Genomic DNA, 13,957 nt, shown 5'->3' on the forward strand with positions numbered 1-13,957 from the left:
TTCTATACAATTGATACCATCACAACAATAGGAACAACAGCACATGACCAAACTGCTACCACCTCCACCCAGGTGCCAGCGCGAACCACGTGTCAGAACAAGTGGAAGCAGGGAACCTGACACAAGCACCAGCACAGGATCAAGCGAAAGATTTGAAACGATAAAGTAATTGTTGAAAAAAGTGCTTGAATAAGCAAAAGAGTTACCCGGAGTAACAACCAGGACTGAACACCAGTGCACCGGACAAGAGGTGTCATTGGATGAAAAATTCAAGGACTCAGTGTTGCAACGAACAATTTCCCTGTTGGAACCTTTCAAACAACTTAGGGAATTTCAGGACATGGTTTGTAAAAAGAACTTAACAGACGAGACGACGCCGCAGATGCTAGAGCAAGCAGATGCACCAGCCACAACTACACTAGTCGATGGCAACAGCTTGAAAGAAGTCGTAGCCGTAGCAAAAGCAGGGGCGGGAGAAAAAGAAAGAACGAAGAACAAGATGAAGAAAACAAACACTAAGGAAAGAATAGAATAACCTCGGTAATCAGCCAGAGGAAGACAAAAGAACAGAACAAGGTGCAAAATGAGCAGAACAAGAAGCGCGTATCAACTAACACAGCAAATACCAAAGGACATCGAAACCAAAGTAAGAAAGCAGCTGCAGAAGCGGAGCATCAACAAACAGGTAAATGAGAACAAATACATCATCTGTCTAACTCAAAAACCATGCTTTCAACCTTGAACTTAAAAAATTTGTCTTTCATATTGTTAGGGATGCGGCAACAAAATGACACGCCAGCATAAAGGCCAACAACAGCATGATGTGAAGAACACCGAGCAAGGGGATGCAACCAATAAAAAAAGCAACCCCACAACAGATAATTCTCCCTCAACAGCGTCCACAAGAGCAGTACAAGAGACGAATAGGATCAGAACTAGCAAACACGTGAGTATAAAAAATCACTCTCTTCTTTCTAATCAGAGGTAAACAAGATAAACAAGAAGAAAACAACAAAGCGGAGGTAAAACTTTCAAACTCACTTTTGCCCAATACCGTTAACTCATATTCTTTCATCTAACAGGTATTACAAGCTCAGCAAAAGCAAGAGGATGCCTATGCAAAACAGATAGTTGATGGACAAGAGCTTTTTAGTGCCACAACACTCCAGATGACCGATACAGGGAACAAAGCCTCGAACATACTAGTTGATGACACATCCAAGGCTTGTATACATAGCAAAGGAAAAGTGATCGCACACACGATTATCCAAGCCACCAGCGCAAAGGTAAAATTCAACAGGAACCATTTTTCAAAAATTTATAACGACTGAACTATCCAATACAATGTGCTACAGTAATACAAGAATTACAATGAATGAATCATACTTTCCTATCATGACACGCAGGAAACAAATGAGAACGCTCATGTGAAAGAACAACAAGGTGTATAGACGAAGCAAGCCAAAAAACAAGGGCAAACTGTGATTCAAATAGTACCCAGTGCCCCAACTAAAGAGCAGTCCTCAACTGACAAACACAACCGAGAAGAGATCCAACCAGCATCAAAGACTGAAGAGGTGCAGTTACATGACTTGCTCCTACAACATTTAAAATTATGCATGCACAGATGAAGTCCCAACTTTATTTACATTTTTTTATTGGACAGAAGAAAGAAACAAATGAAGCAGAAGATGTGCCACAAAAACTGATAGAAAGTGATGCTGCCGCTCGTCAATGTCCAGAAACTTCAGAAGAGAAAGAAGAAGTAACAGGCACGGCAGTGGAGACAGTGAATTTAGAGGTCAAGCTACAAAACCTGTTTCTATAGCATATAAAAAATACATTCACCGTCAGAAACGTAGACACATTTTAATTACTTTATGTGTTCTGACAGATGCAAGAAACAGATGAGAGCATAAACATTCAAGACCAACAAACCCAACAAGATGAGGGAAAGGAACAAGCGGAATATGTTGTTCCAACTATAGACAACGTCCCCGCTGTAGACCGAGCCTGAAAACCTTCACTGTCCAGAGAAGAAATAATAGTGATTGCAGCGGTGCAAAAGATCGAAAAGGTGGAGTGAGATAAGCTGCTTTTTAGAAATTAGAAATTTGAGTGAACACAAACACGAATGCAATCTCATTTACTTACCTCTATGTTTCAACTGCCACAAGACAAAAATGATGAAAGCACCAATGAACAACATGGCAAATATCCAGAGGAGGTCCAAAAACCTCCACTCAGCGAAGGAAAGATCGAACAGACAGGAGCAGCGGAAACGACTGAAAAGGTGAAGTATTTTTCTTAGGGAACAGACACTAAACTACAATGAAAATAACAAGCATATTTATTTATTTTTTAACCACGCTTTTGCATGATAACGTGGAAACCTCAACAAGACACGCACACGGACACAAGCAAAGAAGCAAAGGGCAACAGTGCATTGGAAAACCATGGAGAAAATATTCCAGAGAGAGTCAGACAACATCAAGAAAAAGGCCGCACCATCAGACAACAAAGAATGTGTTGTAAAAGATGTTGCCGCCACAAGCACAACGATAACCCAGGACGACACTCAAACAGAACGTGAGCCGTTGATCATGCAAAACCTGGCCATCGAGGAAGGCACAAAAGAGGAAGGGATCGAACACGTGTACAACAACGTCATGACAGTGAATAAGGACAAAGGGTAAGTTCATGTTACCACCAAAGGATTATTTTCTTCCAACGATTTCCTCCTTTAAACATTTTATATGTATATCTATATATACATATACATATACATATACATATACATATATATATATATATACACACACATATATATACACATATATATATGTTCCAGGCACGAGATTTTAATAAATATAGAGACATCAACAGTAACGGTCAGCCACATAGCACAAAGCTTCGAGATTGGAAAGGTAGTGGGCAAAAAAACCATCGGACTCATGCTACAGATGTTGAGGGAGTCCTGGATTAGGGGGTTCTCGGACAGCCGGACTGTTGGATTATGAAGATACAAGATAGAAGACTTCGTCCCGTGTCCGGATGGGACTCTCCTTTGCGTGGAAGGCAAGCTTGGTGATTCGGATATGTAGATTTCCTTCTCTGTAACCGACTCTGTGTAACCCTAGCCCCCTCCGGTGTCTATATAAACCGGAGGGTTTAGTCCGTAGGACAAGGACAATCATAATCATAGGCTAGCTTCTAGGGTTAGCCTCATCGATCTCGTGGTAGATCAACTCTTGTAACACTCATATCATCAAGATCAATCAAGCAGGAAGTAGGGTATTACCTCCATAGAGAGGGACTGATCCTCGGTAAACATCGTGTCCCCCGCCTCCTGTTACCATTAGCCTTAGACGCATAGTTCGGGACCCCTTACCCGAGATCCGCCAGTTTTGACACCGACATTGGTGCTTTCATTGAGAGTTCCACTGTGTCATCATCATAAGGCTTGATGGCTCCCTCAATCATCTACAACGGCAAAGTCCAGGGCGAGGCTTTTCTCCCCGGAGAGATCTTTGTATCCGGTGGCTTCCCACTACGGGCCAACTCGCTTGGCCATCTGGAGCAGATCGATAGCTAAGCCCCTGGCCATCAGGTCAAGTTTGGAAGTTTGAATTACACGCTGACATCCGCCGAGACTTGATCTTCGATAGATTTGAACCCACGACAGCCGCTCCCTGCATCCAGATGAACGCGACATAAATCTTTCATTAGACTATGCTCAGGAGACAGCGCATGTGACTGTCCTAGCCCTAAATCCGGAACATATCGCACCGTCCGCGGACGGGGGGCTGAACCCCATCAAGGAAGCCACATACTCTATGGTGCTTGAGCCGAACACAGATTCAACCTCTAGTGAGGCCTGTGCCATTGGATCCTCGGACTCGTCTCCGGATATACGTTCCGAACTGTGTGTGTCTGCGCCCGTTGAACCTGATCAGGCGCCGATCTTGGAGTTTATCTCCGTGGACATCTTTCAACACTTGCCCTTGGGCGATGTGATAAATTCATTAAGATCTCTCTCCTTGTCAGGAGATTCTTGGCCGAACTATGTCCGGCTTTAGTGGGAAACGGATGACGAAGACTTTCGCTGCCCACCCACCACCCACTTGATAGCCACTGTCGACGACTTGACCGACATGCTTGACTTCGACTCCGAAGACATCGACGGTATGGACGATGCAGGAGAAGAAGAGGAACCACCACCCACAGGGCGCTGGACAACCACCTCGTAATACGACATTTACATGGTGGATACCTCCAAAGAAGACAATGGCGAGGACAAAAAGGAACCAGTTGAGGATAAGCCTCCTGAGAAGCAGTTGAAGCGCCGACGTAAGCGGCGCCGCTCTAAACCACGCCATGGTAAAAATAGCAATACCGGCACAGGAGATAATACCCCGGACAATGTTGAAAACAATGAAGACCTCGCAGACCTAGCCATGAAGTAGGACGAGCAGGGAGACGGCAAACACAGTCCGGGGCCGCTGTCCGATCATAGTGACGCCGAAGACACCACTTGTCAACCTGTCTCCGAAGAAGAGGACCATTTGGATGATGACACATTCATCATCCCTGATACACAAGTGGGACGAGAACGCCTCCAGCAGAGACTTATCGCCACTGCTAGGAGCTTGAATAAGCAGAAGCAACGGCTTAAAGCCGCATAGGATATGCTCGATGACAAACGGAACAAAGTGCTCGACACTAAGGAAAAATACGGCGGCAATCACCAAACAAAGAGCTATCCCAAACGTAAACTACTGCCCGAATTCGACGATGAGGCTATAAAGCCCATACCCCGAATAACTGTACGGGCGATCAACAGGACTGACCACCTCGTCATTGAGACAGAGCAGCTAATAACTCCGCGCACAAATCTGCACCCCCGCTCCATAAAGAAAGGGAGGTAGCAACCAAGAACCAATAACACGATTTACGTGAAGACTTGGATAAAAGGGCTGGCATAACAAGGTCCATTTATGGATCTCGAGGACATGCCCCAACGGAGGATCGTGACCACCAAAACAAATACGCCGGTCGCTCTCCAGTTCGGAACCAACACCGAACACTACAACCGTCCGACTCACTCCACGACATAACCAAATACAGGGGTGCCGCGCACCCCCTGTGCTTCACCGATGAGGTGTTGGATCATGAATTTCCAGCAGGGTTTAAACCCATAAACATCGAGGCATACGATGGAACGATAGACCCTGCAGTCTGGATAGAGGACTTTATTCTTCATATCCATATGGCACGCGGAGATGATCTCCACGCCATCAAATACCTACACCTCAAGCTCAAGGGACTAGCTCGGCACTGGCTGAAAAGCCTCCCCGAAAATTCTATCGAAAGCTGGGAGGAGCTCGAGGACAACTTCAGGGAAAATTTTCAAGGGACTTATGTCCGACCTCCGGATGCATACGATCTAAGTCATATAACCCAACAACCCGGAGAGTCCGCCTGTAAGCTTTGGAACAGATTTCTGACCAAGAAAAACCAAATCGTCGACTGCCCAGATGCCGAAGCTTTAGCAGCTTTCAAACATAGTATCCGGGACGAATGGCTTGCCAGACACCTCGGCCAAGAAAAGCCTAGGACAATGGCAGCCCTAACCACCCTCATGACCCGCTTTTGTACAGGTGAAGATAGCTGGTTGGCCCGTAGCAGCACCAGTGACCCAGGCACATCAAAAATCACGGATGGCAATGGAAAAGCACGACGCAATAAAAACAAGCATTAGAGCAACGAAGATAGCCTAGAAAATACAGCAGTAAATGCCGGATTCATGGGCTCCAAACCCTGTCAACGGAAAAAGACATTTAAAGGCAGCAGGGAAGGTCCATCCAGCTTAGACAAAATTCTCGACAGGCCCTACCAGATTCATGGCACCCCCGATAAGCCAGCTAACCACACCAACAGAGAATGCCGGGTCTTTAGACAGGCCGGCAAGCTCAATGCCGAACACAAGGGGAAGGGGTCGCTAAGTGAAGACGAGGACGAAACCCGCCAGCGAACACAGGTGGACAGAAAAAATTCCCACCGGAGGTTAAAATAGCAAACATGATTTACGTCACTCATATCCCAAAAGGGAGCGCAAACGCGCACTCCGAGATGTATACGCTATAGAGCCCGTCATCCCCAAATTCAAACCATGGTCGGCCTGTCCGATCACTTTTGATCGCAGGGATCATTCGACTAGTATCCGTCACGGGGGCTCGGCAGCCTTAGTGCTCAACCCGATAATCAACAGATACCACCTCACCTGAGTCCTCATGGACGGCAGCAGCAGTCTCAATCTGATATATCAGGACACTGTCCGCAAGATGGGGATAGACCCGTCAAGAATTAAGCAAAGCAGCACTACCTTTAAAGGAGTGATACGAGGTGCTGAGGCCCACAGAAGTGGCTCCCTGATGTTGGAAGTTGTATTTGGTTCTCCCGATAACTTTTGAAGCGAAGAACTAATATTCGATATTGCTCCGTTCCGAAGCGGTTACCATGCACTACTTGGAAGAACGGCATTCGCCCGCTTCAATGCAGTCCTGCATTACGCTTATCTTAAGATGCCCGATCCACGTGGCGTCATTACAATCAGCGGAAACACGGAGCGTTCCCATCGAACAGAAGAATACGTCGCGGCTCTAATAGCCGAATCATGAAGTGACCTCTGCAAAACAAGCAACTCATCGGTTTTTGAAACTGCGGACACAGTTAGACGTGTTCGGCGCAAATCTAGGTGTAGCAGCTCAGATAAACCTGAGCTTGATTAGCAACTATACTCCCAAAAAAACAAGAAGACTGTACAGGTCTCCCTGTATATGTAAAATAGGGCTTCAAAACTCCTTGTGTGGTTTGTGGGGCCGCACAGATACAAAAGGTCCATAGTTCGGCTTGACCCTATTCGGACTCAAAAAATTATATCTTCATGGTTATTTAAAACAAACCAATTCTACTCACGATGACACCAGATCATGTCACCTAGTTTTTTCTTTGTTTCAGGTGGCCACCACTCTTTACCCCTCAAGGACACAGGCGCAACGTAGATAAAGGCGCAGACATGCAGCAGGGCCCCGTTCTAAGGTTTCTTTTTAGATTAAGCCCCTGCGTAAACCTTTTTACTATATTTTTTTCTTTTCATATCCTCCTGGCTCTTAAAATGACCCACAAGGATGTCAGCGTTATCGATGAGCTTATGATTCACAGTGTCTCCGATTACAAAAGTAGCAGTAGGTGTGTTTTGGAGATCTATGTTCTCACCACAGGCGCTCTTTCGTCACGCCGAATAGACCTGTACCTTGAAATCTAGGGTTTTATTACCAGGGGCTGTCATTCAGCACGGTATATATTGTAAAGACCGAATACCTTTGGGAGTGTTCGGCGTCGTGAGTTTGGCCCTATATGCATCAGCTCCGAATCATGTCTTTGGTCAAATGTTGGGTTTGCCCGGCTCCCGCGTTTTCCTACCTTACATTCGACACCATCGGCTAAGGAAGCACAGGGAGAACTACTGCGATTGCACCCTGGTTCATCCAGACGAGCGCCTCAGTAGACAAAGCCGAAAACTGACTGTCATGATACAGTGAGAGACTGGTCAACCACTGGATGACTCAACAGAATCCTCGAGATTCCTCCGCATTAACGAAGGACCGGTTTTCTGGTCACGTATGTAAATGCACCATTTTTGGATAAAACGCGGACATACCAGGGGCTATGTAGTAGCCCCACCATCAAACTTATATGGCTAAGTGAAAGTGTTAAAGCTTTATAGTCCGATTTCCTTGTTCGCCGCACTATCACCTCCTCAAATGAACCAAGACGTTGGTCAAGTGTGACTGCATGGTTTTGCCGAACACCCACGCGTTATTCGCAAAGGGGTTGAAGCCGACGACTGCAATCTTTCAGGTTATATGCATATATACATAAACGGCCGCACAGGAGGCACTAAAATACTTTATGGGCAAAAGTATAAATATAGCCTTTATTATCAAAAGAATTATCTTTACAATTCAGATATATATCATTCCAAAATGATAGTATTTGAGCACTGAGCCTCTATCAGTCGGGCACCTTCTAAGACCTCTTCAAAATAGTGCTCCGGCAGGTCCTAGCCCCCAGGCGGACCCCTTTTCGGCAGCCGCGTCGCTTACTCTGGCTTGCTCCTTAGCCGTGCAAGCTAAGCCCGAAGAGTTTCCACGCCAGCTGCACCATCTGCAGTCAAAAAGCATTCTGTAAGTCCCAGTGTCATACTATCATACATACTTGCTGACCACCCAGAAGACACACCTTGTGCCTCGTCAAGACACTTATTCACGAGCATGATGTCCTCATCTGCCACATCAAGTTGCCGCTTCAATTTGGCAAATTCGGCAGCCCTCGCAGTTGTCGAGGCTGTAGCCACCTCTGTACAAAATTGGCAGATTCCTTTCCTGAGATTATTTGTCACATCCTAGCTGGTTCATGCATTAGAGTGTTGCATCATGTTTACTTTTCTAGAAAACTTGAAATGGGGATGATAGAACCCCCAGCACCCCCCCTGAAAACAACTAGAGTTTACTAAAATTATTTTCAATGAACCTGAAATGCCCTTCTAAAAAGTCTACCCTTTTTGTTTTGGGTTAGAACCTCTGACAAAATGGGTTCACATTTTTCTAGGACACATAAGGTCATTGGATTAAATCATTACTATTTGCATTTGGGCATATAAATGCTATAAAATATTTTCAATGCCCAAATAATTCTGAAAATAAGTGTGGGCTGTTGGAAATAATCTAAACAGAGCCCCTGATTATTTTCAGGATTTTTAAAGATGCCTAAGTATTTTTAATAAAGCCACACAGTTACAGAAAAATAGAAAACAGAAAATAAAAGAGAAGGAGGGAACTTACCTGGCCGCAGCCACCTGGCAGGCCCAGCACTGTGCTGGCCCATGCCAGCCAGCTGCTTCGTCCTCGCCAGGCAGGCACAGAGGTGACGCCGACGAGCGCGAGCTTGCCACAGCGCCACCTGCTTGCCGCCCGCGCCCGTGGACACCTGGGCAGGCTCCACGTTGCCGCCCCGACCCCGCAGACACCTCACACGCCCCTGCCTCTCTCCCTCGCCCTCTCCCGCCATGGCCAATGCTGCCGCGCCCGCGCGATCGTGAAACCCGCGTCCACCTCGTCCCCGCGCCACGCTGACTTGTCCAAGAGCTCTGCCGTCGTCGACTCCGTCGAGCAGCCCGAGCCCCGAGCGCTCACGAGCCCTGCTTTGTCTTCTTAGAGCTCATCTTCACCGAGCTCGTCCCCAAACTCCCGACGACGAGATCGCCTCCGACGCCCCGACCGCTCCGGTTCTTCCCCGAGCTCGCCGTTCGCTTCCCTTCACTCGCCGTGAGCCACTGATCCTCTTCCCCCTCATCGTTCTCGCTCTCGTGCACCGTAGCCACCGCACCTTGCTCACCCGCACGCGCCGCCGCTTGTGCTCGCCGCCGACGTATCTCCGGCCACCTAACGGTCCGGCCGTCGTGCTCGGCTCCCTCTCCGCTCCGTGTAGAGCACGTAGGTGCCCCGCACGAGCCACCCTACCCACCATAGCGTCGACCCCGAGCTCACCCGAGATCCGGCGACCGCCAAGGTGGATGCCGGTGACGACTCCGGCCATCCTAGGCCCAGCCGCTGCCACCACTCGACGCGGACGAGTGCCCGCGTCCCGCAGATGCCCTCCGCCGGCCATTTGGTCACCGGAGGAGGAATCCCGAGCCCCTTCGCCGTCTCTGGCCCTGCCGGCGACGAGCCTCGGGTCAACTCCGGCGAGTTTGACCTGGGTTGACCCAGTTGACCTCCCCTGGGTCCAGACATGTGGGCCCACGCCCTAATTAACTTAGGTTAGCATTTAACTTAGCACTAATTAACTCCGTTAATTAGCTGTGACACTGACACGCGGACCCCACTGGTCAGGTTTGACCCAGGTCAACTCGGTTGACCTGCTGACATCATGATGGTGTCATCTCGACGCAGTAAATCTATTTCTGGATTTAGCTTAATTTTAAATAATCCAGAAATTGCAGAAAATGCTCTAAACTTCTAAAATTCATAGAAATTTAACCGTAACTCAGAATGAAATAATTTATATATGAAAAATGATCAGAAAAATCCAATCTATCCATCTGTACTGGTTTCATGCATGTTAGAACAACTTATGAGTACTATTTAGGACAAATCATATAAATGGCATTTGAATATCCACATATGGGGTTTGAATTTGAATCTTGGATTCAAACGAACTCCATTTAATATGTTGTAGTTGCATTAGGCCAACACACTCATTATGCCATGTCATGATCATGCATCATATTGTGCATTGCATTGATTGTGTTTCTTCTTTGTTTGCCGGTGCTTGTCCCCTCTCAGTAGACGTGTACCGACGATGTGATCGATGACACCGATGAAGAGCTATACTATCTTCAGAAGTGCCAGGCAAGAAAAACCCCCTTGTTCATTCCGATACAATCCCACTCTCTCGCTCCTGCTCTCTTTTACTGCATTAGGACAACAACGATTCATCTGTTACTTGCTGCGGTAGTTGAACCCCTTTATCCTTTGCATGACCTGTCATTGCCACAGTAAATAGATGAAACCCACTAGCATGAGTAGGAGTTGTTTGAGCCCTGTTGTGCCTACTCATTCATGTTTGTTTGTCATGCCTGCAACTACTTAGAGTTGAGTCAGGTCTGATTCATCGGGGATGAATCAGAGGTGTGTGAACATGTCCTACTGTGTATGAGCTAAGTGTGTGAACACGATTTGGTAAAGGTAGCGGTGAGAGGCCATGTAGGAGTACATGGTGGGTTGTCTCATTGAAGCCGTCCTTAGGAACTGAGTTCTGTGTTTGTGATCCATGAAATAGCTACTACCATGCATTGGGCCCTGAAATATGACCCCGCTCGACTTGTTAATCACCCTTGTCCTCTGTCCAGGAGTTGCAAGTAGTTTTTGGTGTTTGTAGTATGCTAGAGGCCGTGCGCAGCACTGACCGGAGGGGTGGGCTATGATGCGGTAGGCTCGTGGCCGGGTATACCGGGCGCCCGTTTGGTGTCACAGAACCCTATACACATCATTCGGGGCCGTATGTGGAAACCTCGGCCGGACTCCCTGCGGATGGAACCTGAATAGGCGATAAACCTGGACTAGAGACTTGAGTGTTTAGGTAGGTCGTGGTCTACACCCATGTCGGCTTTCGGTTGAAGTCTGCCGAGCACATGTCATGTGCAGACACTAAGTGGTGGAAACATGTATGAAGAAGTACACCCCTGCAGGGTTAAAATCATCTATTCGAATAGCCGTGTCCGCGGTAAAGGACTTCTGGGTTACCTATAACAGTTCATAGACAAGCGAAAGTGGATACTTTAAAATGCGCAAGATAAGCGTGAGTGCTATGGATGGCGTTCTCGTAGGGAGACAGGAGCGGATCCATAGAGGTGTATTGGTTAGTCAATATGTGGACTCGTGTGTGCCACCTCAAAGAGTTACTCGCAGTCGTAGTTCAGGATAGCCACCGAGTCAAAGCTGGCTTGCTGTAGTTAAACCCCACCGACCCCTTGTTGATAATGATGCATATGTAGTTAGATCTGATGTAAGTCTTGCTGGGTACATTTGTACTCACGTTTTCCTATTTACGTTTTGCAGAGAGACTTCAGTCTCACCAGTAGATCCGCATGGACTTCGACGTTTAGCTTGTTACCTCAGCTATGATCTTGTGCCCTCGGCAGGATCTTGTAGATAGTCAGGCTTCTCAGCCTTTTTCATTTGTAGATGTCTGTACTCAGACATGTTAAGCTTCCGCTTGTGCTTTGACTTGTATGCTCTGAATGTTGGGTCTTGAGACCCATGTTTGTAATATCTCGCTCCTCGGAGCCTAATGAATAAATACTTGAGTTGTAGAGTCATGTTGTGATGCCATGTTGTATTTGCACATATAGAGCATATTGTGTGTATGTGATTGAAATGCTTGGTATGTGTGGGATCTGACTATCTAGTTGTTTATCCTTGGTAGCCTCTCTTACCGGGAAATGTCTCCTAGTGCATCCACTGAGCCATGGTAGCTTGCTACTGCTCTGGGACACTTAGGCTGGCCGGCATGTGTCCTTCTTCGTTCCTGTGTCTGTCCCTTCGGGGAAATGTCACGCGGTGTCTACCGGAGTCCTATTAGCCTGCTACAGCCCGGTTTACCGGAGTCCTGCTAGCCCAGTAGCTACAGCCCGGATTCACTCGCTGATGACCGACACATTCGATGTTGGGTCATGGATGCCTGTACCTGTAAGTCTGTGCCACTTTGGGTTTACGACTAGCCATGTCAGCTCGGGCTCCTTATCATATGGATGCTAGCGACACTATCATACACGTGTGCCAAAAGACGCAAACGGTCCCGGGCAAAGGTAAGGAGACACCCTTGGGAATACCATGCGTGAGGCCGCAAAGTGATATGAGGTGTTACATCCTAGATCGATGTGGTATTGAGTCGGGGTCCTGACATTATTGATATTTTTTGATCCTCTGATCGCTCCGTTCGGATAGCAACCAGAGTCTCAGGGGCTACTATCTACACACAGTGCACCTTGCGTTTTGCAATACAAAATAACAAAAATTGCCACATTACGTACCTCGAAGCCTCTTAACAGGCTCATAAAGGCTTCATCGAGTCCGCTTTTCACGGACAAAATTCTTTTAATCACCGTACCCATTAAGGTAAAATGTTCCTCTGAAACAGGCGCTTGCCACAGAAGACTCATCAACGTATCCGGCTGTGCGTCGGACAGTCTGGGGCTTTTGTCTACGGTCTCTTCAGGAGCCGAACACCCCGGACCTCGGGCGGCTAAAGATTCACCTTATGGCCTCGTCCTCCTTTGGGGATTGGGAGAGATCCTCCGAGACGACACTTCGGGGTCGTCCTCCTTATGGGGCAGGGAAGTATGAGGAGGTGTATCGCTCTCCATCATCTCCGGAAGAAGATCCCCCGAGGACGAAGATTGCTGCGGAAGGCTATAGGCCAGACTGGCAAACATACGTTTCAGATATTACTATAATAAACATGAGAAGAACGTGGTAGGCTTACAAAGCACTCTTGTTCACTTACGTCTTGGCTAGCGGCTGGTCCCCTTGAGGGCGCTGTTCGGCAACGTTGCTCCCCGAGACAGGACCCCCTGACAGGGATTTCTTCCCTTGCTTCGAGGCCTCCGCCTTCAAGTCTTCGGGGGCGGCCCTTTTCTTCCCATGGGGGGAGGGAATATTCGATTCTCCTCTTCGTTTACTCTCCGACACGGGAGTCCCAATTTCTCCGAATACAGTATGTAATGTACCACCTATATGGAGGCCACTTTTGACCTCCCCGCTCCCCTCCTTGTCTTCCCCCGATGGCACTTGATATGATGCACGAGCCAGCATCCTGGTGAACACCAGATCCGCTGAGTCTTCGGGAAGAGGCGCCAAACACCTGATCCTCTCTGCCTTCTTTATCCAACACTGGCCGAGGACGATTTTTGAGGATAATGTTATGATAAATATAATGACAACGTGTTCGGCTATGAGGTGCTCACCGGGGTATCTGGATGGTTGCAGTCAAGGCCTACATCTTCCATGGTGTCCGGACACTTTATTCGTGATCCGAAGAATGATTTATACATCTCTTCGAGCGTCATGCCAGATAAATGTTGAACGGTTCGCGGTCCTTCCGGATTGAACTCCCACATGCTAAGAGGTCGTCGTTGGCATCGCAGGACCTGTCGAACTAGCATTACCTGAATCACCTTTACAAGACCAATATCCTTCTCAATAAGATCTTGGATACGGCTTTGCAATGTCCATACATCGTCAGCCGACCCCCAGTCCAGCCCCTTGTTAACCCATGACGCAAGCTGTGGTGGAGGGCCAGAGTGGAAGGCAGGAGCAGCCACCCACTTTTT

The sequence above is a fragment of the Triticum aestivum genome, chromosome 6B (assembly GCF_018294505.1).
Source record: "Triticum aestivum cultivar Chinese Spring chromosome 6B, IWGSC CS RefSeq v2.1, whole genome shotgun sequence".
NCBI lineage: Eukaryota > Viridiplantae > Streptophyta > Magnoliopsida > Poales > Poaceae > Triticum > Triticum aestivum.